Source organism: Ambystoma mexicanum, chromosome 6q, assembly GCF_040938575.1.
Source record: "Ambystoma mexicanum isolate Mex_15411 chromosome 6q, UKY_AmexF1_1, whole genome shotgun sequence".
Taxonomy (NCBI): Eukaryota; Metazoa; Chordata; class Amphibia; order Caudata; family Ambystomatidae; genus Ambystoma; species Ambystoma mexicanum.
Window position 1 is genome coordinate 704482363 of NC_090937.1, and position 27941 is coordinate 704510303.

At 45.3% G+C, this 27941-nt stretch overlaps 1 protein-coding gene across 6 annotated transcripts in view; it reads left to right on the top strand.

The window, feature by feature from the left end:
- ANAPC10 (anaphase promoting complex subunit 10) overlaps positions 1-27941 on the top strand; it is a 529205-nt gene that overhangs the window by 257692 nt on the left and 243572 nt on the right. Inside the window, exons 5-7 of one of the 6 annotated variants that reach the window (XR_011282252.1) lie at positions 17521-17678; positions 17754-17955; positions 18036-18205. The exons of the other annotated variants lie outside the window; for them this stretch is intronic. The gene's annotated coding sequence lies outside the window, so the exon portion shown is untranslated. The remainder of the gene's footprint in view (positions 1-17520; positions 17679-17753; positions 17956-18035; positions 18206-27941) is intronic. 6 annotated transcript variants of the gene reach the window in all.

Below are 27941 nucleotides of genomic sequence, written 5' to 3' on the forward strand. Positions count from 1 at the left end.
TTGCTTGCCTCCAGATGTTGCAAATTTCATGAGTAACATGTCATGATCACTTTGCTTTTTCACAGATCTTCAGCGAATGTATCCTAGGATGCAAAGCTTCAGACACGAACATGTAGTCTATAATGGATGATGAATCCGCACGATGCCATGTGGGGACAGGTGGAATGTCACCACAGGTGCTTCCGTTCAACATCTGAATGTTACGTAGACCCATTTCGCTTAATCATGCTTGTGCCAATGAGCCTAGATCTAGATTTTCTTGCTTAAGAAGGTCGATGTTTAAATCACCACAAAGAATTATCTTGGACCAATCTAATGACTTCACCCAAAGATCAATTAATCCTGTTATCTGATCAATAAAATCCATTTTGCCTGCCCGTAGATGGTTCCAATACAAGTTCAGTAATACAATCTTGTCTTGCGAATCTTCATGAACACTGGCTCTTTCAATGGTCGTCTCTTGAATATAGGGAGAATGGTTGACGGAATTTAAGATACGCCAACCCGATGCTCTTCTCACCATTGTCAGCAACCCTGACATAGGACGCCCATGTTTTGATTTTATAGCCAAATTTATTACAATCTCAAAATCCGAGGATACCGGCAGCTCACTTAACCAAGTCTCCTGTAAACACACGATATTTAAGTTGTCCAACCAGCTTGTGTTAAACAGATGTATAAATCCTCGTGTGTTCCAGGAGGCTAAACAGTACTCCGTGGGGTCTTCATTATCCTGGCATTATTGGGTATTTTTTGTGTTTAAGGCCCCTGCTAGCCATTGCCATTCATGATTTCCTGGGATGGAAGTTGCAGTTTGAGTATCCTCTTTGATGATATCATGGGAGAGTTTGCTTCTTTTGATTGTAATTCTTATTTGTGCATTTTGGCCATCACCTGCCACTCTACCATCACTCGTTGATATGAGTTTTCCTTAACGGATATGATGGTTGAGTGCATTTCTGATCAAAAACTTGCTTCATAGTCGAGTGCTCCTGTGATTGATTCAACGCTGTGTTGCTTATCGGAACCTTTGTTATAAGAACGCTCGGCGATGCTTCCCTTAGATCTTCGAGTTTCCATTGGAGGTTGGTCGAGACGCATCAGGCACAGTAAATTTGTAAACGTTGAAACCCAATGAAAACAATGCTACGTTTTCCTCCAAAATTGAAGTAGTAAGTAAGTTCGCCATTAAATGGAGCACTACTTTGTCATTCATGCCTTCAACTGGAAACTCCACGATTTTTATGTAATTTGAAGTTATGGCACGTAAGCTTGGTACAAGGTGAAGTAACTTAAGTACAGTTCCTCGATTCAAGATCAGATTATCAATTGGTTCTAAGCTCTCATTATGAGGGCAGTTCGTAGTCAAGATTGACTTTGACACACTTTCCTTTTGATGTTTGGGGACATCTGTCAGCCACAAGCCCTTTAACCTTACTTCGATTGTTATCCAAAGACTCAATGGCAGTACATCTGTTCAATGCCCCATGGGAATCATTTTCGTTTACTAATTTGTTGCTACGACTTGAGCTCGACCGAAGCCTCCTCAGTGTATCAGCTTGAGAATTGGCTAAGCATTGTTTTCTCTTCTCATCCATTGTGAGGAACACTGGGCTGAATACAGGAGGAGGCAGAGAATTATTGCTATCCCGTACTTCAATAATTTCACAAGATCTTTCATGCGACCCACATTTTGTGGCGGGATTTCTGCAATCGTCCTTATCAATGCGAGGTTGAATTTTCGCAGGTTTGTCCAACATTGTTTTTTCCATCAGCTGTGCAGGCTTCTCCTTGCATTGAAGAGGTGCCTTACTTTGGTGCTCGCCCATATTGTGTGGCAAGTCAACGCCTATTGGAGAGGCAGCTTCCGACTCCACGTCTTCGGGTTAGTCATAAGTTGACAGGTCTATTAGTTCCATTGCGTTGTCGATGGTTGTTGTAATACTCTTAGTTTGTGGCTGTTTAACAGGTATTGAGTTTACACTCAATTTAGTCCTGACACACACTGGCGAGCTCGCAGTGAACAGTACGTCTGACTCCTTTGCGATAAGCATAGAGTCCTCGCTGGCCAGGCTAGAGAGAGAACAATCATGTATACAAGACGCTGCGGTCTGTAATCTCACTGGGTTACAGTCTTTCAACAAAGCTGATTCTTTTCTTGCACGGTGATCTCCACCAGGGGGAGCCTCTCCCACTGTACAGGAGCCTTGTTTAACCTTACGCTCAGAGGCGCCCCGGCCGTGCTGAGCCGAACTCCTCCTCCTCCCCCAGTAGTCCGGTCTCTGAGACAGCGTCCACGGGATCGCCCGCAACCGGCAACGCCGAAGCGGGCGCGCCGCCGCCACACGCTGACAACCCAGCCTCAGCATCAGCTGGAGCCTCGTGGCAAGGCACCGGCGAAGAGACGCCGGGCTCGGCACCCATACCAGCCGCGCACAGCGCGTCGCCACCTAGGACGACACAGGACTCCTCAGCAGCGCCAGCAGGCAGGCGAGTTTCGTCCTGCGAATTAGCGGGTTCAGTTGTTACACTTAATACACTAGATGGTTCAAATACTGTGTCACACAAAGTGTATGTGTGAATATGGATAGCAACTTCCAGATCATGGTCCTGTTCATGATTTAGATCAGAATTGCAGTCGACTGTCAGAAGAGCATGTGTGATAGCGACTTACTTTCTGCAAGAGTGGAACACGCTGTACAGCAGTGTTGTCTATTATGCCGGCACAGTCCCGTCGCCTCTGGGCTCGAGTCCTCAATACAGGGGACGGCCATTATTCGCCAACTTGCCACTCGCCAAACAGCGTCCTCAGCCCTTTCCGCCTCAGGGCTTCACGCCGCAAGGGTCACAGAGGCGGCCTTAAATAGTCAGCTGACCAGCACTTGTTAAAGGCACACGCACCTCTACCCTTTTCTCTGGGCTTCTCCGGGTTCTATGGAAGTAAATGAAGTAGAGTTGAGTTGAGTCTGCTTCCTGCTTCGTTCTCCACTCGCCACAGCCAAACAGCGTCCTCAGCCCTTTCCGCCTCAGGGCTTCACCCTATCAATGGATATTCAAATGTATCCAGCAGTGTTACTCCCTTTCAGATAAAAACTCTGCCTTTCACGCCAAGGGCCCACTCTACAAGAGGCACTGGGGCCACTCTGGCTTTCATTGCAAATGTACCCCTCGACACCATTTGCAAAGCAGCTACATGGAGCTCTATTCACACCTTTACATATGTGCAGGATCGCTCGCCCAAGACGTGCTTAAGGCAAGCCCGTCTGTGCCCGTCTGTGCCCGTCTGTGCCCGTCTGTGCCCGTCTGTGCCCGTCTGTGCCCGTCTGTGCCCGTCTGTGCCCGTCTGTGCCCGTCCGTGCCGCGGAGGGGCGACTTTGATAGAGACTCTCTGCTCTCCCTTGCCCCTGCTGATACCATCTGGCCAGCAGGCTGGAGCCATTCTACTGTAATGAAAGTCCCACCACCTGCTATGAATGCCGCTCGTATGGAGTCCATAATTGAAACTCCTACCTTATGCTTATTAAATACCAGATCTCTTCTGGCTCACACAGGTGAGATCTGGGACCTGCTAACTAGCAGGCAACCTGATTTTCTGTGTTTTTAACAGAAACCTGGCTCACGCCGAGCTCGGCGCCGGCCGTGTTCCAAGCCATTCCCCCTACTTACCTTATTATTCACCGCGACCGCCCACTCCCTAAACGGGGCGGAGGGGTTGCGGTCATTTTTAGTGAGAAGTATATCATTACTGAGCTACCATGCCCTCATACACTTTGCATGGAGGCCCTTTTTATTCGGTGTGCTATCACGCCTTCTCGGACTATTCATCTTCTGCTCCTTTGCCGCCCGCCGGGCCCTATAGGATCTTTTGGGAAAGGTCTAGCTGACCTCATAGCAAACCTGAATTTGCACTTTACGAATCTTGTGATCTTAGGCAACATTAACCTGCATTCCAATATGCCAAGCTCTGCTGAGATTAATTATTTTTTTGATCGTCTCTCTGACCTACACTTGCACCAACTGATTCAAGTTCCAACTTGTCTACATTGTAATATTCTTGATTTAGTATTCGCTAAAGATTCTCTGCTATGCCCTAGCTCAGTTGAGCCAGTGACGTGGTCTGATCATTACTTAGTCTCGTGCTCATTCCTGCCAGTTATTTCTCCCTGTACACTTCTTCCCCCCCAAAACGCTATTACGTTCCTCGCGTTCAGTTGACCTGAAGGTACTCGGTGCTCGTATAGCCTCCAATTGTGCATCTTCGAGGCCTCTATCCCTAACCTCACTTTCCCACACTTTGATGACTGCTGCTGATCTCTACGCTCAATTAAAACTGACTCAAGGTCGCAGACTACCCTCACAACCCTGGTTCACGGACCAGCTTAAAAATGCCCGCTTACAACTCAGACAAGCTGAGCGTAAATGGCGAATTAGCTATAATCAGGAGCTTAGAGACCTATACAAATTTAACTTGTCCACTTACCTGGCCAGTATCAAACTGGGAAATCCACCTTCTTCGCTCAGAAAATTGAAAATGCCTTGTGCAAACCTAAAACTCTTTTCTTTCTATTGTACACTCCCTAGCCTCTTCGGAGACTCTTACCTCCATGGTTAAGCCTTTGTTAGGCAGAAACCTGTGCAGTTCCCTTGGGGACCACTGTAAAAGATTTAGGACTACAGGTGTTGGCAGTAAACCCACTTGGTAGCAGTCTGCACCACCCAGATTTACCTAGTAGCTGTGGCTGAGCAGTCAGACCTCCCTCAAGAAGAGTTAGGCAGTATGCAAAGTATACACAATAGGCACTCAGATACAATAGCACAAGCAAACACTGACCAGAGCTTTGGTATCAAGGTATATAATTATTTATTTAAAAACACACTGATTGAAACACTCCAGCACTATTATTGTAAATCACTCTCAACACAGTTACTATTGTTATATATACATCCCTTATCAGACAAGTCTTAGTTAACACCACTTATTTCCAGACAGAGGTGAGCGCTTAACTATAGATGGCACTCCAATAAGTTAACGGAAAAGGGAGGGAAAAGGGCAGAATGTAGGAAAATACACCACACTAATATTTAGGAACTCTTAAACAAGGCAGGAAAGACAAAAGTTACTTGTGAGCCAAAGTCCATAGGCCGGGCCCACTCTTGGAGAGAGCAGGGCACAAATGCACCCAAGATCACACAATGACAACAGGCTTAAAAAGTCTTGCAGGGAGTTCAGAAAGGTTTTAGTTAGGCTCAGAAAAGTTTAGCCAGGGTGTCCCAGGCTAACCCAGTTTCGAAAGCCGGGAGCTAAATCTACCCCGTACAGTCGGTTGCAAGGGAAGCCAGGCGGAACACGGTACCTTATGTGGAAAGGATCCTCCAGCGGGGGCACTTGTTCCTGGCAGCGGGTGCAAGTCGCGGCGTCGTCCAGAGGAAGAGAAGATCTCGACGTGGAGGAAAGATGAAGGTACTACCGTTTGATTCGCGGTAGTGGTAAAACGTGGTATCCCGGTTGCCGGGGTGCTTGGCACAGGCAAGGCGGCCACGAGATGCTCCAGGAAGCGAAAAAGGAAGCAGACTGGTTATCCCCACCAGTCGAAGGAAGAAGACTCTCCGGGCTGGAGATCTCCTCTGTCGTTGGGAAAAGTGGTGAGACGGTTCAGCAGGGCTCCACCGGTGGTGTCATCGTAGCAGGTCGGCTCAGCTTCTCCCTCATCGGATTCTTAGGTCCTATGGCGACTTCTGAAGTTCCAGTCCCCAAAGCCCTGCTTTTATGCAGAAAACCCCCATTCACTCAGCCTAGCTGTCACTCAAACATGGCCGGCTCACCACTTGGGCCAATCAGGACGGAGTGCGACTTGAGTTGCCTAGGCAACTCAGTGCAGGGTGCCTAAATCCCCCTCCACCTCTCCTAAGTACCCCAGACAGAGTGGCACCACTTTAGAGGGCTTCTGTGGAGAAGCTCGCCAAAAAGTGGAACAAAGGGCTCAACTTGGGTGGGAGTCACAGAAGCGAACACAAATGCCATTTTAGAACCGAGTTCTGGCAAAAAATACCAACCGGAGAATTCATTTTAAATAAATAAACCGGCGGTATGTTCGAGGCTATAGGAATTAAATAATTAAAGTTGGTAGCCTCGAACAATGGGAAATCCCATCGAGATATATTCGCGGTCGAATATAAAAAGTAGTATCCACTGCCACCAGCCAAAACTCGATCAGGGGGGACAGACGTGCCCCCTCGACTAACAGACCCCGGGGCAATCGAATTGATGGTTTGTACTGGTTCTGTTCAGAATTTGAGACTAGTAAAGTCAGTGGTGACTTTACATGCCCTGGGAGACAGTAGTCAGTCACCTGGTATGGAGTCTATATTGGGGGGTCGCTATGACACCCCTGTGTTACTGCACTGAGGGTGCTGTGTAACACACATCACAAAAACACATGAAGCCCTATGGAGTAAAAGACCCCATAGCCCATTAAGCACATCGAGAGTCAAAGAAACGCACTCAAATCATGCCCAGGAGTGAGGGTAAAAGAGTCTCACTCTTGGCAGGAGAAAAAAATAAACCCCAAAAATCCAGCAAAGCTGCTGGGGGACTCACTAGGTTAGGAAATTCAGCCTAAACAGAGAATTCTCCCTAACAGCCTTCACAAGAATTGTGCAATGATTTTGCCTCCTTCTTTATCACAAAAATTGAGACCATTCGAGCTAACCTTTCCACTATTCACCGAAGCAGAAGTTTTGGCAGCCATCCTAAAGATTAAATCTTCCTCCCCCGAGGATGCCATTCCTGCCGCTATTATGAAGACGATTGCCCCTGACATTCTGACCGATATCATGATGGCTATAAATAATTCTTGCCAGTCCGGTCTGGTTCCCCTGGAGTTGAAATCTGCAAGGGTCATTCCCCTCCTTAAGAAGCCTTCCCTGGATCCCACTATTCCTGCTAATTTTCGTCCCATTTCTTTGCTCCCCTTTCTCTCTAAACTTTTGGAATCTCTAGTTACACCTCTTTTGTCTTCCTTTCTGGAATCCTCAAAAATCTTTAATCATGCCCAGTCTGGTTTCAGGCCAGGGAGAGGCACGGAAAGTGTGCTAGTCTCTGTGCAGGATGACATGACCAGATAAGTCGATGCGGGTGGAGTTGGGGCTCTGATCCTGTTGGATCTATCTGCTGCATTCGACACGGTTGACCACCCCAACCTCCTTGCTCGCCTGTCTCCGATTGGAATATCTGGTTCTGTCCTTGGCCCGGTTTACCTCTTTTCTTTCTGACCGTTCACAGACCCTCGCTATGCCACCCTTTCTCTCCTTCTCTTGTCCCCTCACCTGTGGTGTCCCGCAGGGATCCTCTCTCTCGCTGATTTTATTTAACATCTACATCTGGGCCTTGGTCTGTCTCATCCGCTCTGATGGGCTTAATTGTTACTCTTATGCGGATGACCCACAAATCCTGATCCGTTTGGATCAGGAGCAATCTGAGGTCTCTGCCTGCCTCTATGACTGCCTTATGGCAGTCGGGATCTGGATGGATCAGAACTGGTTAAAGCTAAATGCGGATAAGACTGAGGTACTGTTGGTAGGACATCCCCCCCCCCCCCCCAACCCTTCACTGTGGACCCCTGCCTTCTGGCCCCCCCTCCCAGTCAGCAAAGTAAAGAACCTAGGGGTTATTCTCTCTGCCTCTTTGGCAATGTCCAATCAGGTTATGCCAGTCTGCCCACCACCAGATTCGGGTCTTTAAGAGGATCATGCCTATGATCCCGGAAGCCCTCCACCCCCCTGTGGTGGCTGCACTAGTCCTTACACGGCTAGACTATTGTAACTCGCTGTATCTGTCGCAACCCATTGGTCTTATTCATCGACTCCAGCGTATGCAGAACCTTGCAGCTAGGTTAGCCACTGGTTCTCCCTATGGTGCTCACATTTCACCTGTGCTTTGCCAACTCCACTGGCTCCCGGTGTCTCAGCGAATTCACTTTAAATCACTGTGTATCGTCCATCGGGCCATTCATGGCCATGGAGCTGAATTCTTGCAGTCTAAATTTTCCGACACTCCCCGGACCGGGATCTCTGCTCCGCTACTTCTAATCTACTCATCGTCCCTAGGTTCAACCAGGAAAGGCTCGGGAGCAGAGCTTTCTCTATTGCCGCGGCCAAACTTTGGAACAACCTCCCTCCGTTACTCAAGGCTACTTCTAACCACTTTTGCTTTAGAAGAGCTTTGAAAACTAATCTATTTTAGCCCCTGGCTTTTCCACCAGTCTTCCTTTACCAAGGAGTCTTCCTCTCTAGCGCCATGATGCCTGAAGTTGAAATAACATAACATACTCCGCACTACTGCATTGACACTCATTCCAAGACAGATACTCAAGCGGTTCTAAGACATTTATTTGCTCATGACCGTTCTCACATCCCACCTCCTTCTAGCACTGCTCGCTAATCTATGCACAGCATGTGATCTAAGCAGATTCCACAAGCCTCAGAAGGGATACATTACTCACCGTAATCGTATTTCTGATGCTTGTATCTGCTTAGATTCACATGCGCCCGCCCTTCCTCCCCTCTGAGAGAAGGTGCATGGATGCTTGTAGTCTCATCTCTTATCTGCTTGGATACTCTGTACTCGCGCTACTCCTCATGCTACCTCATGTCAGAAAAAATACAATCTGAGGGTCCTGCACGCGTGAGGGATCATGGGTACTGTGGACGAGACACTAGGGATAGTATTACTGGCTTCCACTAGATGTCGGCCTATGCACAGCATGTGAATCTAAGCAGAAATATGATTACGGTGAGTAATGTATTATATATATATATATTTCTGAGGCTTGTGGAATCTGCTTAGATCACAGGGACCTGTGCCTCCCAGCCCCCACCCCAAACTGCAAAGTTTCGTAAAGATCTGTTAAAAAATAAGAAAGTTATTAAGAAGACAAGAAAAATGTGTTTTACAAAGTTGTGGCCTACTTCCCATTCGTTTTCCCATATACAAACAAGGTACGGTTTGGACTGATTTGGACCAGGTCCGAAACAACTCGGGCACAAAGCGTTGGCTCTCGATCCAATGCATGGTTTGGGGTTATTCCGTGCAGTAGTTATTTAAATATTTGACAGAGAAGGGGTTTCCCCATTCTCAAAAATTGATAGTTATATCTCCCATGGTGCATTGCAGGATAATGCTTTTCAGAAATGAAAAAGCCGCCACCTCATTTTTCTCTCGATGCAAGAGATATTCAAGGTTATAGCCAAGGAAATGGGAAAATGAAACGCAGTTAAACAACTATTTGCATGTCAAAAAACATGCAAATCCCATTAGGCTAGAGGTGGGGGAGGGGGTGGCTAGAGGGTACCAAGTGAAATTTGTAAGTTGGAGGGGGTCTAGGTACTGAGTGTGCAACATGAAGCTTTCTGTAGCTTCGGCTATAGCCACGAATAGCTGACATCTCAAAGCAAACTGCGTCACAGAAACTGTGTGTGTTTTGGGAGGAAGGGAGAGGGCATGGTAGATGAGACCATCTGGGGCGTGGGGGCAGCTGGCACAGATCAGAGGGCACTTGGTGAGAGCCTGAAAGCATTTGTTTTTGACGTTTTTCTGATATTCGCAGCTATAGTCGATGCTGCAAAGGACTATGGATAGCCAAGTGTATGTGTAGTTCAGTACGCACGGTTACAGGACGTTTTTTTTTTTTAAAAACTATATTTTTACAGCTATAGTTACGTCAGGGGTGAAAAATCAGTGGCCATCGTCAAATGCCATGGTCAGTGACATGATTGCCATCCAGGTTTCCCATCCATGCAGTAACTAGGACTGGCCCCCTGCTTAGCTTCAATGTGAGGAAGGGGCCAGCCGCTTCAGGCCATGTTGCCCGATAAATGAGCCAAAGTTAAAGATCACTTAGAGAAATGGACCGTTCCTTTCGGGCCGTTGCTTTCTTTGAAGCGCAGCAGGGTCAGTCTCACTTTGAAGATAAGAAGGGTGAGTCCTGGTTACTGCATGGATGGGTGACCAAATGGACATCCAAATCTTTCTTTTTCTTTTAACCGTGCTACTGTCAGTCTTTTAAAGTTTGCACTCTGTGACAATTTTTTGCCTTTTGCTGAATTGCATTCTGGTATTTGTAGTCTCCCAGTAATTAATCAAAACATTTTTTTACAGCAACCGTGAGTTTCCCATCCCTGCAGTAACTGGGACAAACCCTGTTTAGCTTCAAAGCGAGGAAGGGGTCAGCCCCCTAAGGCCATGTTGCCCTATAAAGGAGCCCATTTTACAAAACTACTTGGAGAAACATGGCCTAAGGGGGCTGGATCCTTCCTCGCTTTGAAACTAAGCAGGGTTGGCCCGGTTACTGCATGGATGGGAGACAGTCCACAGTCCTGAATACCATGTGCTTTCTTAGTTTAAAATAACTCGTAACATATAGCATCCACATCATTTCTTTTAAACCGTGCTTCTGTCAGTCCTTGAATGTTTTGCACTCGGAGACCATTTTTTTGCCTTTTACTGAATTGAATTCTGGTATTTTAGTCTGAGTCAAGATGGGGGGAAATAAGGCCACAATTGTACACTTTCTGCCTAACATAGTTCTATAAGAATTTATATATTTGAGTGACACTATGGTACGTGTAATTTTAAAGTTCTCTTTATAAAGCAGAGTATTGTTGAAAGCCAGACATAGGGGTGAGGAGGGGAAATGATGAGAGGGCAAGTAAGTCCTGAGTATATGCCCACTAAGTGGCAAGAGAACTTTCAATCCTCGACACTAGTCCAATTATTTTCTCCTAATTGTGGCTGCTTTTCAGGGCACAAGTAAAGGATACATTTGGGTGGAAAGTGAAACTTTTCTTAAGAAGGCGGACACATCCCCTTGGTTTATTTTGAGTTTGGCAAGCTTGCTCATGTATTTAGCTACCAGAATTTGACTCAGGCTGTCATGTTTCGAGTGCAGATGCTTACTCACAAGGCCACAAGCACTTGTTTCATATTAGGATTTTGTTTTCCAGGTAATATTTAATGACAGATTGCTGGGTTTAAAAGGTGAGCACCTTTTATACTTTGCCAGCATATTTATTGCAATATTTGCTGTGTCAGGTTATTTTTCTGGTTATCATTACTTTTTTTTTTTTTTAAAGTCCAATGCTATTTAGTCTTGCACACTTTCTTATAAGAGGAAGGTCAAATGAACTACATTTGTATATTTCACTTTAAGATATATGTTTGCTTACCGTGCATATATTCATGAATGCCAGCTTTTGATTTTTGCTATGGGTGCAGAAAGTATCTGGGCAGATGTTATTCTTGCAGGCAGTAATTTGTTTCCAGTTCCCAAAGCCTGCAATCTTTTATACATAACAGTACCACTGTCAAAACAGGACAAAATCAGTTTGTGATTGATGAACGTCTTTGAGCAATGGGTTGAAAGTGTTTTAAAATATAGAGTGGCTGTGCCGTGGTCTGGTAGCGTTTTTAAAATGGACAGTGGGCAAGGCCAAAGGCCATGCACACTGATCATAGCCGAAGACCATGCTAGTGGCCTGGGAAAATCTATGCAATAACAAAATCCTTGAAATTCAAGGAAAAAAGCTTTAGTTGCAGGGACGTTAAGGTGAGAACTATTCACACCAAACTGCTGAAACTCATCTCAAGCTACCTTAACTTCACGCCTCCTGTTTCACAGCCTAGGACCACAATAATGACATCACAGATCACATCCCTGGTGACAACACTAATTACATTGTATATAACTGATTACATCAATAATGGAATTAGACCTAACATCATTTATAAGTTAGCTCATGAAAAGTTTGATTACCTTAATAACAATTTAGGCTGTGGACTTGGCCATAACAAAGGCTGGGGTCACTGGCCAGCACCAAAGGCCATAGCTAGTAGTCGGTTAGTGTTAAAAAAATACCAATGTGATTGGTTAAAAGCCATGCCTAGTAGCCCATCACTGTTTTAAAATATACAGTGGGCAACATTGAAAGCTGTAGTCCGTGGCCATGGCTAAAGTCCTAGCTAGTGGCCATTAATATGCGGAGTATATTAATGGACAGGATATACCAGTAATACTATTCCCTAGTGTGACATCCACTGTACCCATGGTCCTGCACACGTCGAGGTCCCTCAGATTGTTTTTCTGCGCCATCGTAGTCGGTCGCATATTGCGGAGTTCCTTCTAGGCTGCCGCCATTACTTAGTAAAAGTTTCAACTTTGTTTTCCTTCCTGTAATTTCGACAACTGTATAGCGCAATATCTCCGGCAATGGCTTCAAGGACAAGACAATCCGTCGACTACAGCGACTCCCGTATCGACAAACCTTTGCCTGTGGCCTTTCAAGGGTTATCAGGGGGAGGTTCATATTCCAGTCTCTCTTAGAGAATGCATATCTCCCTATACTCCCATTTATTTCGCCAGGCTGCCATCTCTATACACAATGGAGATCACTCCTTTTTAAATTCTGCCCTTGCTGTAACAGAAAGTTTCCCTGAAAGGGTCCACACGAGTGTGTGACCTTTGCCTCGCTCGGGATCACGCAGAAAAACAGTGCACTTCTTGCAAATTGTTCAGGCCAAAGGACCGCAAGACTAAATGTTGGGCCCACCAGGCCACTCGGGCCAATGTCGCCATGGACGTCGACGGAGCCTCCAGCGATGGCAGCATCGGCGTCGTAAGTGACACAGAGGGCGATTGGTATCCAGCCGATTCCCGTGTGCGAGCCCCTGACCCCACAGGCAGGCCAGCTTTTCTGCTATGGGGACGACACCCAGCGGCTCAAGCAACACCAGTTCACACCAAGCACATCCCCCATGGCCGAAAGTCAACCACGTCATAGGCCGATAAATCGGTGTCGAAGGGAAGGTCTGAACATTCCCTGTCCTCTGGGCCATCGCAGTTGCAATCACCACATGACAGGCCCCCGAAGCAGATGTTAGTCAGTTTCTGACACCATGTATAAATCTGGGAATTCCTCGGGTTCCGGTGACTGGGCGTCGAAAGGTGCGTTGACGGCTCCAGGAAAAAGCTCTACAGAAAATGTATTAAAAAACATGTTCCCGGCAGCCTACTAAAGGCCAGAACCTCGAAAAACTAAATCTTCGATGCCCCAACTTACAAAGTCACAAGGTACGAAAAGTAGGGATTACTCTACCCCTGAGGGCACCCTTTCAGGGGCTATGCATCATAAGCAGACCCCTGTCCCAGAACCTCCACCTGCTCCCTCTGTGTTGCCAAGCTCCTCTCAATGGACCCCAGAAAAATGTGATGGTCATGAGAAGCATGTCCAGTTTTATAAACTTCTGTGAACACCCTGAACAACTCTACAACCTTCAGGGCCCCTGCAGAGCGAGGCAGCAAGCAAACAGGCCACACCCAAAAAAGCCTGTCTGGACACCATGCAGGCTACCACCTTGTCATTTCAGGACCTAGGTCAAGAAACATATTATGACAATCAAGGCTCACAGGACCCTGGCTCATACACAGACCCAGAGGACCAAGGGGACACAGGAGACTTAGACCAACTATGATGATGACGTTTACATCAGCCAATCCCCAGACCACACCGACCCACCAGTGGCTGACTCCCCAGTAGACAACCAACTGCAGTACAATGACCTACTCTTAAAGGCTGCAGAGCACTTTAAGATAGATACCCAGGAGGATCAAGTGGATAAAGACTTTGTGGAGGACATCCTTGGGGATAGAAAATCTGCAGCACAGTTTATTCCTTTGCTTCAATCAGTCCAGAGGCGTATTCAGCCCTCACTACTCACCCCCAATATGACCCAGGCATTCAACCCATGCATCGAAAATGTTTAGACCAGCCCCTTCAGACCCCTTCTACATTGGGGGACAACTAAAGCCCAACTTTCTGGTAGTCCCCACCACAAGAAAAAGGGCGGAAACCCCTGTAGCCTCTGCCGAAGCCCATCCTGACAAGGCGAGCAAAAAGATCTACACCCTGGCAGGAAGGTAGCTTCCTCAGGGCCTATCAAACGAGAATAACTAACAATACTACTACACTATTACCCTCCCTCAATTGCCTCAAGTGGGATGAGATCACACAACCAATAGACTTGGTCACAGAGCCCCTAAAAACAAAACTCTCACACCATCGCTGAAGCGAGACGGGTAGTAAGCTGCATCCTTACAAGTAACCTAGACGCAGCTGACCATGTGGGGCAAATTGTGGCAGAAGGCATGCTAATCAAACTCCACGCATTGCTCCGTCAACCGCAATTCAAATTGGATTAAAGATGCCCATTGATCCCAACACTTTATTTGGCAAAGCAGTTGAAGGTGCACTTAAAAGCACAAAGGAGTGTGATACCGTCAAATCCCTGGGTCAACTCACTAACAAACCCTTTGCCCATAGGGTAGGTTCAAACACATGCTGGTTTAGATGACAACACTCCAAGCGGTCCTTTAACTACAACCAGGGTGGGCAAAGTACGTCCTGGGCTTCTTCACAAGGGCAGTCCTCCCAACAGGGTTTTCAAAGAGGCCAAAGAAGGTCTAGAAGTAGGGGCTGATCCTCCTAAGCAATGACCACCCGCTACAGGTTCCATCCCATGCCACCCTAGCAGGAGGTCTTATTTCTCACTTTACCCACGCATGTGAGGGAATCCTGTCAGACAAGTGGGTACTTTCCACCGTGGCGGTGGGGGTATTGCATAGAGCTAATTCAAACACTAGCTAACCATCCGCTAAGAAAAAGACCGACTTCACAGGAAAAACAATGCATCCTGTTAGAAGAAGTCAAAGCACTGCTACTAAAGGATGGCAGAAAAATCGTCCCGGCAAACCATGTGAACAATAGCATTTATTCAATGGCGAAAAAAGACCCAACAATGCGCCCTGTCCTAGATATGCGCCCTGCGGACACCTATGTCGAGCCCCAAAAATTCTGCATGACAACGCTACAGGAAGTAATCCCACTGCTAAAACAGAGGGACTACATGGCAACCTTGAATATGAAAGATGCATACGCAGAGAATCAATCCCAGTGTACCCTTATCTGGTCGACTGGCTGATAACGGGGGAATCCCTCCAAATTTGCAAGCAAAATACCCAGAGAACAATCAATCTTCTGTTCCAATTGGGATTCTCAATCAACGAGAAAAAATCAAGTCTCATTCCAAGCAAGATAAAACCGTTATTAAGAGCGTTCATAAATACAGATGAGGGTCTAGTCTTTCTGTCAAACGAAAGAGTGCAAAACCTACTGCTGCAAATACCTTAGTATCTAGCCGGTCGGCACATAACCGTACGCAAACCAATGCGCTTGCTCTGGATGATGGCTTCATGCATTTACCTGGTCCCGCACACACGGTTACGCATGCGCCTAATGCAAGAGTGGTTAGCGAAACAGTGATCTCAGGCAAGCGGTCAGTGGGACTATCTAGTGGTTGTTTTGCTAACCCTAGTTCAAGTGCTATGCTGGTGGACAAAGAAACCTTTTCACAACCCTACAGTGCAAGCAGTTGTCACCACAGACGCATCACTCACTGGGTGGGGAGCCCATTACCTTCACCACACAGCGCATGGCCTGTGGACTCAAATCACAGCCCAAAATCACATAAACATTCTGGAACTGCTAGCAGTGCTCAAGGCCCTACAAGCTTTCCAAGTGCACCTGTCGGGTCAGACAGTACAAGTCCTCATGGACAGCATCACTGCCATGTTTTACTAAACAAGCAGGGGGCACACACTCTCCAAGTCTCTCCAGCCTAGCACATATAATTTGAAGTGGGCACTCAAGTGGGGCATGTTCCTAACGTCGCAACATGTTCCAGGGGGACTCAATTCTCTGGCAGACTCATTAAGCAGAGATCCTCTACCCAAAGAGCACAAGTGGCAGGTTGACAAAAGCATCTTAGACGAGTTCTTATCCCTCTGGGGCTATCCCCCTTTAGACTTGTCCGCCACAAGCCAAAACAAACTATGCCCAGACTTTGCGTCCAGGTTTCCCCAAAATTAATCCAAGGGGAATGCCCTGTGGATGAATTGGTCAGGGAAATGTGCCTATGCGTTTCCACCAACACTGATACTGAGCGGGTTGATGAACAAAATGCACCAAGAACAAGTGACACTAATCCTCGTTGCTCCTATGTGGGCGAGACAACCTTGGTTTCTGCACAAACTGACGATGTGCGAACCAATCAAAAGGTGTATGGAAATTCTCAGGAGACACGCAAACCAAACACCAGACACTGTTTTTTTAACAAATGGAGAAGATTTGTAATATGGTGCCAGTCAAAAAATGTAAACCTGATCGAATGTACTCCATCACACATTCTTTATTACATGCTCCACTTACTAGACTCCGGCCTAGTGTTTAGCTCCATCAAGGTTCACCTAGCGGCTCTATCAGCGTACACCACTTCTCAAAGCAAGGTGTCCTGGTGGAAAGTCCCTGTCATTAACGCTTTTCATGGAAGGAGTAAAGAGACTTTACCCACGCCCATCTCAAACCCGCTTCCAGAATGGGACCTAAATGTGGTACTCGCAAAGGTCATAGAACCCTCCCCCCACCCTTTGAGCCTATGCACAAATCCAGCCTTAAACACTGTACATATCAAACAGCTTTTCTGATGGCTATCGCCTCCATAAGAAGAGTCGGTGAACTAAAAGCTTTGTCAGTGTTCGTTCCTTTCTTTGGTCTCCACAAAGACAAGTTGATGCTAAGAACGCACCCTAGGTTTTCATCGAAGTTTCATGTCAACCAGTCAAATAAACTACCAGCTTTCTTTCAGAACCCTTCAAGCTCAGCTGAGAAAAAACTCCATGCACTAGATGTAAGCAGGGTGGTTCTTTACAATGTAAACAAGACAAAACCGCTACGAAAAAAAGACCAACTGTTTGTCTCTGTAGCACCTGGCAGGGAAGGTGATCACGTTTCAAAAAACTGTCTCCAGATTGATAGTCAAATGCATACAACTCTGCTACTCTCTATCAAACAAGACTCTGCCTTTCACATAAAGGGCTTGCTCTACCAGTGGTACAGGAGCTACTTTGGCATTTATTGCAATCATCCCGCTGGACGCCATTTGTAAAGCAGCTACATGGAGGTCCATTCATACTTTTACTCAGCACTACTGCATTGACCCACTGTAACGCTTACCTTGGGACTCCACGGGAGCGTAATGCCTTTTCAGCTAGAGGACCTGTTATCTGGGCTCTTATTCTGTGGAAACAACAATTATAACAATAGAACTACTGTAATTCCCATTCTGCAAACAAACTGTGGTGCAGTGTACCTTTTGAAATAAACCCTCCCTTCTCACATGTGCTTATGTTTTGTGGAGCTCTCCATCCTATTCTACAGGGGCGCTTTGGGTTGATAACTTTTAATCTGAGGGGCTGTGGTGTCGGCAGATTCTTAACTGAATGATGTCCTATCCTCTTCTAGAGGTATCTTGGCTAAGTCTTATGGTGAGAATATATTTATGTACAGTACATCAGATTTTTAGTTGTCCCTACCTTGGAGAGCTCTTACTAAAATACGCCTTTATTTTTGCAGGGGTTCCCAGAAAAGGGGCAGATGCTGCGGTATGGCTGCAACTATACTCTGTTTGAGGAATCGTTAAATAACGCAAGTTCATCGAAACGGAGTAATAGCTGCCTTCAGTGACAAGCGCTGTAATAATTGAGCGAATAAAAGCCTTGCTGGGACTTCAGGTAAGCACATATGTAACTTCTTCTGTCTTTGCTTTTCACAAGTTCATTCATTCACTAAATACCTTTGTTTTGCAGGTCTTTGGAAAAAAACTGATGATAATACCTTCGGACGATGCAGAGGCTGCTGAGGAAAACTTTTGAATGAAGGCACTGCGACCGCGAACGAAGGCTGCCGAGAGAAGAAATGCTGCGGCTGTTACGGAACTTCTGACAGAAGATGCGGAGAGTACGAGAATAACGGCGGACTGAGGAAAAGCTTCGGAAAAACTTTGGTTTGGTAAGTCTTTACAATTATACTGGTATTCTGTTTATTTGCTCTGGAAATGTATATCTTTTAACTCGTTTTTCTATTGGCAGTTTCTTTCAGGAGATCGCTGGTAGCGTTACCCACTGTCAGCGGAGAAGACGCGAAGCGAGCGCTACAGCGGAGGCAGGGCTTAAGTAGCTCCCTCTGCAACAGGTGTAGCATGCATTGCGAGTTAACTATGGACTTTGTGGCAGCCATGTTGAGTGTAGGGAAAACCAATGTAAGTGCAATGAGCCTATGGGTGCAATGCTAAGAGTGAGGCAAATGCCTTTTGCATTAGGCTTGACGCCACTGTTGACCCACTGATTGATATGAAGTTCCTTGCTTCCCTAGTGTTTCTGAATGTGATCTGTATTCTTTGTTGGGATCCTGACACGCACATTGTAAAGCAGATGCACAGGTGGGACAAGCAGTGCTAAAACATCTTTTTGACGCTGTACCTTCTTACAACAAACCCACCACCTTCTCCAGACACTGCTCGCTAATCTATGCATAGCATGTGATTTAAGCAGATCCGCATGCCTCTGAAGGGATACATCACTCACCGTAATCATATTTCTGATGCTTGTATCTGCTTAGATTCACATGCGCCCACCCTTTCTCCCCTGTGGAGTAGAAGGTGCATAGATGTATTCTGGCTTTATATACTCTTATCTGCTTTATTACATCTGTAATACCATTATACTTCATGCTACTTAATGCCAGAAACAAAAAAAATCTGAGGGACCTCAGTGTGTGAAGGACCATGATTAGAGTGGACGTCACCCTATGGATAGTATTACTGGCACGCCCCGTCGACGTCCCTTTTTGTTTCGAAAACAAAAAAATGTAATACTCCGTGGCTACCACTGGATGTCGGCCTATGCATAGCATGTGGATCTGAGCAGATACAATTATCAGAAATACGATTACGTGAGTAATGTATCCCATATTATAGAGCCTGCGGTAGCAGGCCTGTAGTTATGGTGAAGTTGCTCAACCCATAGGAAGAGTACTTTTTGGCCAGCTTATAACTTCGCCTATTGGATTTTCACAATATTTGCGGCAGGAGCAGCGGGTTGGTCCCAAAAGTATGCTTTTGTAAATTTGGTGCAAGGCCAGCCAGTAGCTTTTTTTTTTTTTTGTTTTTTTTTTTTAAAGGCCAAAAAGTAGCCAAAAACAAATTGATGATATCTGGGTTCGGGATTCACTTCCCTGTTTGCGCCGCGGACGGGCTTCCGATTGGTCTAGAAGGCGACGTGATGTCCACAGACATCAGATGCGCCCGCTGATTGGTCAATAAGAAATATGAGGTGCGTTAGATTTTTGGAAATGCCCACCATGTTCGATTTGCGCACAGCGGCCGGTGTCTGCTCACAGCGCCGTAAAGACATATTAAAAAAACATTGAACTAATGAAACAATCTCTGGGGAGGCAAGGGGGCATGAGGATGGGATGGGATGGGATATGGCCTTACAAAAGCCCAAAAAACGGGTACTGTTTCAACTCCCACATACCCGAACAGTCCTGATGTCTGGGGCAGTTCTGTGATGTTCGCGAACACCTGGGATGTTCGGGGGCATCTATGCCTGTTTTTAACGTTAGTTGGTGAAAAGCAGTTTTTGGATGGCTTATAACTTTGTCGCCACTCATTGAAACTGGATGAAATTTTGGAATGTGTGGAGCGAACAAAATTAGAGTGGGGGCGGTCCCAAAATATTTGAAAGGTTTATAAATGTTGTGCCATTTGACGAATGTGGACAAACATTTGCAAAAAGATTTTAGACCTAGATATGAATTCTTTATTTTTTTATTTATTTTTTTGCAGAGTTTGGTGGGATTTTGTCAAGAGGGGGTAAAATTAGAGGTGGAGTCTCAGCATTTTTAGATGGTTTATAACTTTGTTGCAGTTTGACGAATTTGTAGAAACGTTTTCAGAAAGATTATAGACCCAACCTTGAATGTTTGTGCAAAGTCTGAAAGGATTTTATCAAGTGTGGGCTAAGTTATGACTATTTTATCTACGTACATTTTGACACTTAAAACATGGGCCAATTTGCAGCAAACACATGCAAGGAGCATTGGCAAGGACCTGAAAGCATGGTTTTGCAAATGTGTACATATTTTATTTTTTGAAAAGTGTCACAATGTAGGTACTAAAAAGTGGTATACCTTTTGGTGACTGAGGTATAGCCTGTAGCTATGGGCAGTGGCTAGATTGTCCGGGTCATGGCGGCCATGACCCGGACAATCTGGATACTGGCCATGACCACGGGGACTAGTAATGGGGTTAAAGTGGGCATGGCCACCAGGAACTGGATATGTGGTAAAGATTTTCGAAGTTGGGATAGGTTTGAATGGGGGAAAAACAATTCTGCTTGTGGGTACAGGTTGAAATGCTGGATGGGATTGCAGCAAATATGCACACGGAGGGTCAGCAAGAAGTTCAAAGCATGGTTTTGCAAATATGTCCTGTATTTTATTTGTTTGAAAGTGTGAAAATGTAAGTACACAAAACAGTGATATAATATTGGTGTCTGGGCAATGGGCCTGGCCGTCAGCAGGGAGAAATGTGTACTGTAATTTGCTTATTGGGGCATGCAGCATGGACAAAGTGGTATGTTAGAATGGGAAAATAATATTCTGCTTGTGGTTACAGCCTGCAGTGGTGGACTAGATTACAACAAACTTGCGCGATGAGCATTAGCAAGGACCTAAAAGCATGTTTTTGGAAATATGTCTTGTGTTTTATTTTTCCAAAGTGTAAGAATGTAAGTAGAAAAACTAGTGATAAACATTTGGTGTCTGGGTAGTGGGCCTGGCCCTCGGCAAACACAAATGTGTACTCTGATTTGCTTATTGGAGAATGCAGGATGGCCGATGCCCATGGATTTGGAGACTGGCCATGGCTGCAAGCCATGATAGTAGACACTGAGCTAGGATGCTGGGTAGGTGCAGTGAATAATAGGAGTGGTTTGGTTGGGCTGGTGTTATGGTTGAGCCTTATGCCGTAGGCAATTGAACGACCATTTGCATCCCCAGCATGCGCTGCTGATAAAGGATTTTAGGGAGAATTCTCATTACAGTGCTAAATTCCTCCCTCCTTAGAGACCCCCAGCTCTTTTGCTGGACTTTGGGACTTTTTAATTTTAACCTTGGAGTGAGTGAGCCCTTTTTCTCACCCATGTGTTGTTCTCGAATTTGGATTCTGTATTCTTTGTTTTTGGAGTCTGACACACTCCATAGGCATCATCATTTTACATTGTGACACACAGCACCTTCAATGCAGTGACACAGGGAAGTCCTTTAGATTTCCGAAAGGTTTAAATATGTTATCTTGGATAAACTACTGTTTCCAGGAGCAGTAAAGTGACATTGTCTTTACTTATCTTTTGTAACTTTGTAGATCCAGCACACACTATCTTGCATAGTATCCCCTTTGTCTACTTTTTCATGTAACATTTTTACGTTGCCCTTTCTACAATTAATGGCTGGTGGCAGTGGTTTACTTTTTCCTACCATTGTGCGTGTTCGCCGCGGGCTGCGTTCGCAGCTCCAGTATAGCGCCCATGGGTGCCCATTTAGTCAAAATGGCCCGGTCTTCTTTTTTCGGCCATTTCTCGTTAGAAAGGTCCTTCTTGAGATTTACTCTGTCCGCCAAACCAGGTTTGGTCCCTTTTTATTTGTTTAGTCTTTGGCAGGGTTTACTGCTGAAGCACACCTCTGACTCCAGCGTTTCTGGCAGGGCAGGAAGCGAGGGAGGTTTCCGAAACTCCCTCTGCTTAGTCTCCTTGGTTACAGGAGTGCACCCACAGGTGATTGGCCGACTGGCTGTGCTTGGAGGACAGCTACCCTGCTGTTTGAGTGACAGCTAGGCTGTGAATGAATGGGAGAGACTTTCATAAAAGGCGAGGTCTTTTGCAAGGAAGGCAAAATTGACCACTGGACGAAGGAATCCGAAGAAGAACTTGGAAGAGAAGCTTGCTGCAACTCCTGGACCGTTGGTTTGCCCAGTGAAGCCCTGCTGCAGTGCTGAAGCTCTGAATTTGCCTCGACTAGAGAAGCCCTGCAAAGGACAACTTCTCCCCTTGGGTTGGTGCGACCAATCGACCCCCAAAACGAACTCGACTGGAAATCCTCTCTGCTGGCTGTACTTCCAATGCTGCTGCAGGAACCGAGTGCCAGGGGACAGGAACACCAGAATTGAGCATAGTTTTTAAGTCGGACCCGAGCTCCAGGAAGATCCTCCAGACTCCCTCGAAGCAGGACTAACCAAGCTTGAGCCACCTCAACAGAGTGCTGGACCCCAGAAGCAAGGAAAGCCCACAAGATATTCGAGAACCATGGTGGTGCTATTTGTGAGAAGCTGAAACCGCGAAGTGCCGCTGATCTAAACTTTGCCCATTGCTGCTGCCGACCTTCAAATCGTAGTGCAGGAGTCCCCAGACATCCTCCCTCTTGTCCCCACAACTGAGGCCTTAAAACAGAAACAGAAGCCAGCTGCAACCAATTTCTTCAGACCTGGTACTGTGAACTGAGTTGTGTAGCTTGCTTGCTCTCAGTTGAGGCTTGCATTTGCTGCCTTTGCAGAGGTGCTGGCAGCTTTGCCTTTCACAAGCCTCCCAGATTGTGGCCCAACAGTGATTTATTTTTCAACAAAACTCTCTATAACATTGTCCAAGACATTTTCACTTACCTTCAAGAAGTGTCTCAGCTCCCCTAGACTTTGCTCAATTGACATTGGCTGTCTTGGCTCTCTGAAGAGTCTTTTAACCTCTGACTTTGTGTTTTAACTATGCCTCCAAAAAGTCATACATACCTTACTTGTATAGCTGGAAAAGGGTTAATCTACATTGCATTGGGGAGTTCAAAAGTGCTTACCTGTTTGAGAAACTTGTTACCCACTGGTTCCTCCCCTAACCTCTTTTTCTTTTTGACATCAAACTCAGTATTGCATTAAATGTACCAGTGATGTATCAATGCCCACTGTGTCCTCGGGGTGTAGGAAGTGTCTGTGTCCCTACTGATTTATTGTAACTGAGAGTGTATTTTGAAGTAGATTTAAGTGTTAAATATTTGCTCCATTCTAAAGAAGGCTTATTTTAAAACCGACGGTTTTAATGAAGAATGATTCAATCAAGAAACCTTGAGTATAAGTGTTATTTGGATACTTGCCACTGTGAAACTCTGTGTTGCAACCCTACATCTCATACTGACCCCTCTTGAGATAAGCCTGGCTGCTCGGTCACTCTACCAACTTGTGTAGTACATACTTATACCAAAGATTGGGTTACTTGTTGGCAAGAGGACAAGGCAGGTGCAGTCTCACACATGGTTACTGCATACAATCTTGCCTAACAGACATACATATGTGTTGCAAAAAATGTTTCTTAAGGTTTATATTTCTTTAATATATATGAAGAGGAATTATTAATAACGTATATACAGTGATGTAACACCAGGAAAAATATTCACTTATAAAACCCTATGAAATTGACAGAAACCCCTTTGTTAAAGGGATGTTTTGGGTAAAATGCAGGGATGTTTTGGGTAAAATGCATCCCATCCTTGGGCCTCCTCTTCTCTAGTAGTTGGCCAGTAGCGTCCCACCTTGGCATTCCTTGACATTTCTCTCCTGGGTTCTCATGAGCACTTGCCCATCTGCACATCCCCTTCCATTTATGCACTTCTCTCACTGCACAATGCATTTATAAGAGGACTGTACAGTTTGTAAGTAAGTGAAATGCAGATGCAAACGTTTTGTAGAAGATTAAGTGGCATTTGGTGTGTGGAAGCTTAAAATGGTCATAGGGTTCTATGTACAGTTTTTTAAAGTGTTGGTGGATGGATGTATGACTATTTGAAAGTAGTAATTGGAGTGTTACAAATATAAAATTAAAAAGGGTGGAAGGGCTGCCCTGTGCGATGGTGTGCACGTGCCATCCGGGTCTTTTAATGATGAATGGCCTGGAAAGTGGACTGTGAAGACCGCAGATAGTTATAAAGGTCCGTCGATGATTATGGTCCTTATTGTATGCTAGAGAAAAAGTATTTGCGACAGAAAATATTTGTCCTTTTATATGTTTCTCTAGTATACAATTTTCCATTAGGATAACACAAAATGCAAAATTTGAAATGTTGGAGAACCTTATTGAGTATCTACTTTACTGAGCTACTGAGAAATGTAAAGTAGATGGAGTCTTTAAGATTTTTTTTTTGTTCTAACTTTTAACTGTGAAATGTGGTTTCTAAAGGGACCTTTTTTTTTTTTTTGGTGTTTTTTTTGCAGGAGAGGTCAGAAAGTAAGGTTGGAGGGAAATGGCACCAAACAGATATGGAGGGGCAGGTGGACAGGGGAAGATGTTGCGTGTGTGTTACATCTAAATTAGGGGGCAGTGGTTCTCATGTTTCTTGATTACAGCTTCAAAAGCACTTTGAAATTGCTCCCGCCTGCAGAGTGGTGTGTTGCAGTATATACAAAGTACTGTTTTCTTCGAAAGATATGGATCAACAGTCTCTTATCGCTTGCAAGGCAGCTGGTGGGATTTTGTTTCCCACAGAAGTAGGTTGTGTGGTTACAGTATTGGTTGAGGAAGATGAGGTGGAGGAAGACAGCCTACTACTTCCTAAGAAAGGAACAACCTTTCTGAGATATTTGGTGTGGCGGTGCATGGAGGTGGTACCGTAAGAGTACTGTCCAGGTAATCCACGACTGAGTGCACTCAGTGCATTTCACTTTGGTAGCTTTAGCCTTTGGTACGTTCCCAACAGTGGTAAAGAACTGCCACACCCATGATTCTCTCTTGGTGCTAGAGGTAGGCACTTCCCTCTACCTCATCTTCTTGGTTCTTTTGTTGTGTATGTCCTCCAGCTGGTGGTGGCTCTTGGGGAGGAGGAATGACAATAGCTGATGCCATTTTAAAGATAAATAGCAGTTTAGCTAATATTCTTCCAAGTATGTGCTGTGTGCATGATTGTTAATGGTTAATGAGTAAGAATAGGTCTAGGAGCTGTGCAAGGGTACATTTTGAAGTGCAGACACTTTAGCGAACACGTCATCGTGCCGTGCGTAGTCACGTGAAAGTCTGGGATGACGTCGGCAAGCAAACAGTCGAAAAAGTTGCCAAAGTGTATAGAAGTGTTAAAAATGATGCTAGAAGGTGGGGAATGGCAGAGTTGTAATGTGAAACTTTCTAAATTTGAGAAATAAGTTGCTATATTTGGGTTAAGTATGATATTAGTAAGTTGTAGCAAATTAGGGTGCACTTGTAAAAACCCATGAAATTCACTGGAAAAAAAACTGTTAAAGGGACGTTATTGTTACAAGTCAACCTAAAAAACCCAGAAATGTGCCAGTTATGGTAAGCTATGCAACCATAACTCGCACCACCAACGTGCACTGCTAAGACTAGCACCCAGGACATGAAAGATGACATCACAAATGTCATTGATGATCTCACTGATGACATCAGTGAACCACACCCTGCACTGAAAACAAGAGGAGGCAGCATGCTAATAGCAAGCATTGGCAAAGCCACACTTTTGCTTTCCACTGCGCATTTCTTGACCGGTCTCAGGCACAGGAACCGGTAGGGCAGCCTCCAACAAAAGCCAAAACCACCTTGAGCATGGGAGATGAGAACCACATTCATGCGTTCACCTGGCTCACCCAAGGCTTCCGTCCCACTGCTTTTCTGCGCGACCCTGGGGACATGGACATGGCTGAGGAAGCACAGAGTTGTTGGACTGCTGTAGCACAGTGACGTTTAGTCACCTGATGCTTTAACCTCGTCTGTCCTATGAGCTACCCCCTAGTAGCTTTACAAACCTATGAATTTGAACCAAACCCCCAGGATCAATTGATTTGCAGTGTATTTTTTTCAGCAACCCTAGAAAATGTCCACTGACTATAGAACCCTATGATTGATACCAGATTCCTGGAAATCCGAGCTAAACGAGGAGGTCCCATACATGCTCATGCTTTCCATTTCACCTTCTGATTCCTCACACACAGCCAAACATATCTAATGCCACATTAGGGAAGACACACAGCCAGCAACATATGACCATCCCAGTGAGAATGCTGAAGTGAGGGTCCATTCTATTCGTGGTAGTGAAATTAAATATTATGGAAGGCAACCTGGCAGCACTGATAGTGATAAATAACACTTATGCTAATGCATTTACCACCGGCAGTAATTGTACCTCCTTCATTCGCCTGGTGGAGAGGATTATCCTCCACGTCCGTGGTAATTCCAACGATTCGACAGTAGAACGTTTCATGTACATGGTTGAAAATCTAGCAATTCACCCTCACTACATCCCCGAAATGGGGCCACTTTTTTCAAAATACAGAGACTGTGAAAATGTTGCAGTTTCATTCAGCGTACCGAGGCATGGCCTCTCCTTGACGATTAAATCCCCAATTTAGTAGCCAACCAATCATGAGCCTAAGACACATCTCAACATCACATTGACTATCAAAACCATGTTGTTTGTATAAATGGGCTCGAATGGCCGTACTGCCTTCTGCTGTTTGCCAAGTTTCTATTTGTAACTCGCAACTAACCATGCATTTGGTGCACCTCATTTTTGTTTTTTTGTAAAGCCTTTGCCATCTGTAACCTTTAGCAAGGATACCTGTAGCTAAAACATTTTCTTGCAACAGCGCCTCGATGCCCTTGTGCTGTAGTGCGCTTTACAAATTAAAAAATAAATAAATCACATATGAAATTAATTTTAATGAACAGTCCCTACAAGTGGTTGAGTTTTATAATGTTGGAAACAAGATGTTAGGGGTGATTGGGAGACCAATCATGAACTACTTAACCCTTTAACTGCCATGCGTTTTTAACCCCATTGCCAATGCCTTTTTTGGCGATTTCGGTATGTCGCCATTCAATCCCTTGTAACTTTTTATTTACATGAGATATCTCGGCCAAATTTGGCCCCTTTTTTCCCCACATGTAGGCGGTCGTAACTCCACCCAGAGATCCTAGGTTGCTGTAGGGGGGTGAGAAAAAATAAGCAAAAAGGGCGAAAATGTGTTTTTTTCAAAAAATGCCAATAAAATGATGTACAAAGAAGCCTGTGGTTTTTTCCTTGTAAGAGCTAGGAACAAATGGTTTGCTGTGCTGAATTCCCCAATTTCCTGGCTTTCAAGAACAGGTTGAGTGGAAACGAAAAAAAATGTTTTGATGTGGTTATCAACCGTTTTGTGAGAGGTAGGCGATTTTGGCCATTTTTGCCATTTGGACATGCATGGACGGAATGGAAGAAAAAGGTAGGAACGCCGAATTGGAGGACAGAAAGGCATACATTTCTGAAAAGTAGAGAAAATCCCAAGTTTAGGAAGGGGTGATTTGCGCAGGTCAGGCAACAACTAGGTAGGGGGAAAATGCCATTGATTGGGGGAAAAGCAGGAAAATGACAAAAAAAAAGGTATGTGGTGGACATGGTTGGCATGGTATGGCAATGGCTTCTATGAATTTTGAGAAAAACCATGCTCCGCTACATTCCCCCGACTCTTGCAGTTAGGAAAGCACACATTTTGTAATGTTTCACAAAACAAGCAATACCACAAGCCAAACACTGAGCCATGGTACACAGGAATTTTATGCTTACGGCCTGAACAGACATACTTAGCATGTGTAAATCAGGAAGACCGATGTGGTGAGGAAGGGCAAGCATACATTTTTTGAAAGAGCACAGGCAGACCTTTTCAAGGGTAGGTGACTTGAGCATGTTACAAAAGTGTATGGTGCCTAAAGCAGCGACTAAATGTAGGGCACATTTGGGAAATGAAAGGGTTGTGTGACAAAGGGCACCAGCAAATGGATCAAAACTGTATGAAAACCACACAAGCACAACAAATGTCATACCTTCCCGCGTTCCCACAGGTGTCCTGATGTAAACGGTACCTCACATGTGTGGGTCCACCTACCTGGGCGTCAAGGCGAAAGCCTAAAAGACCCCTA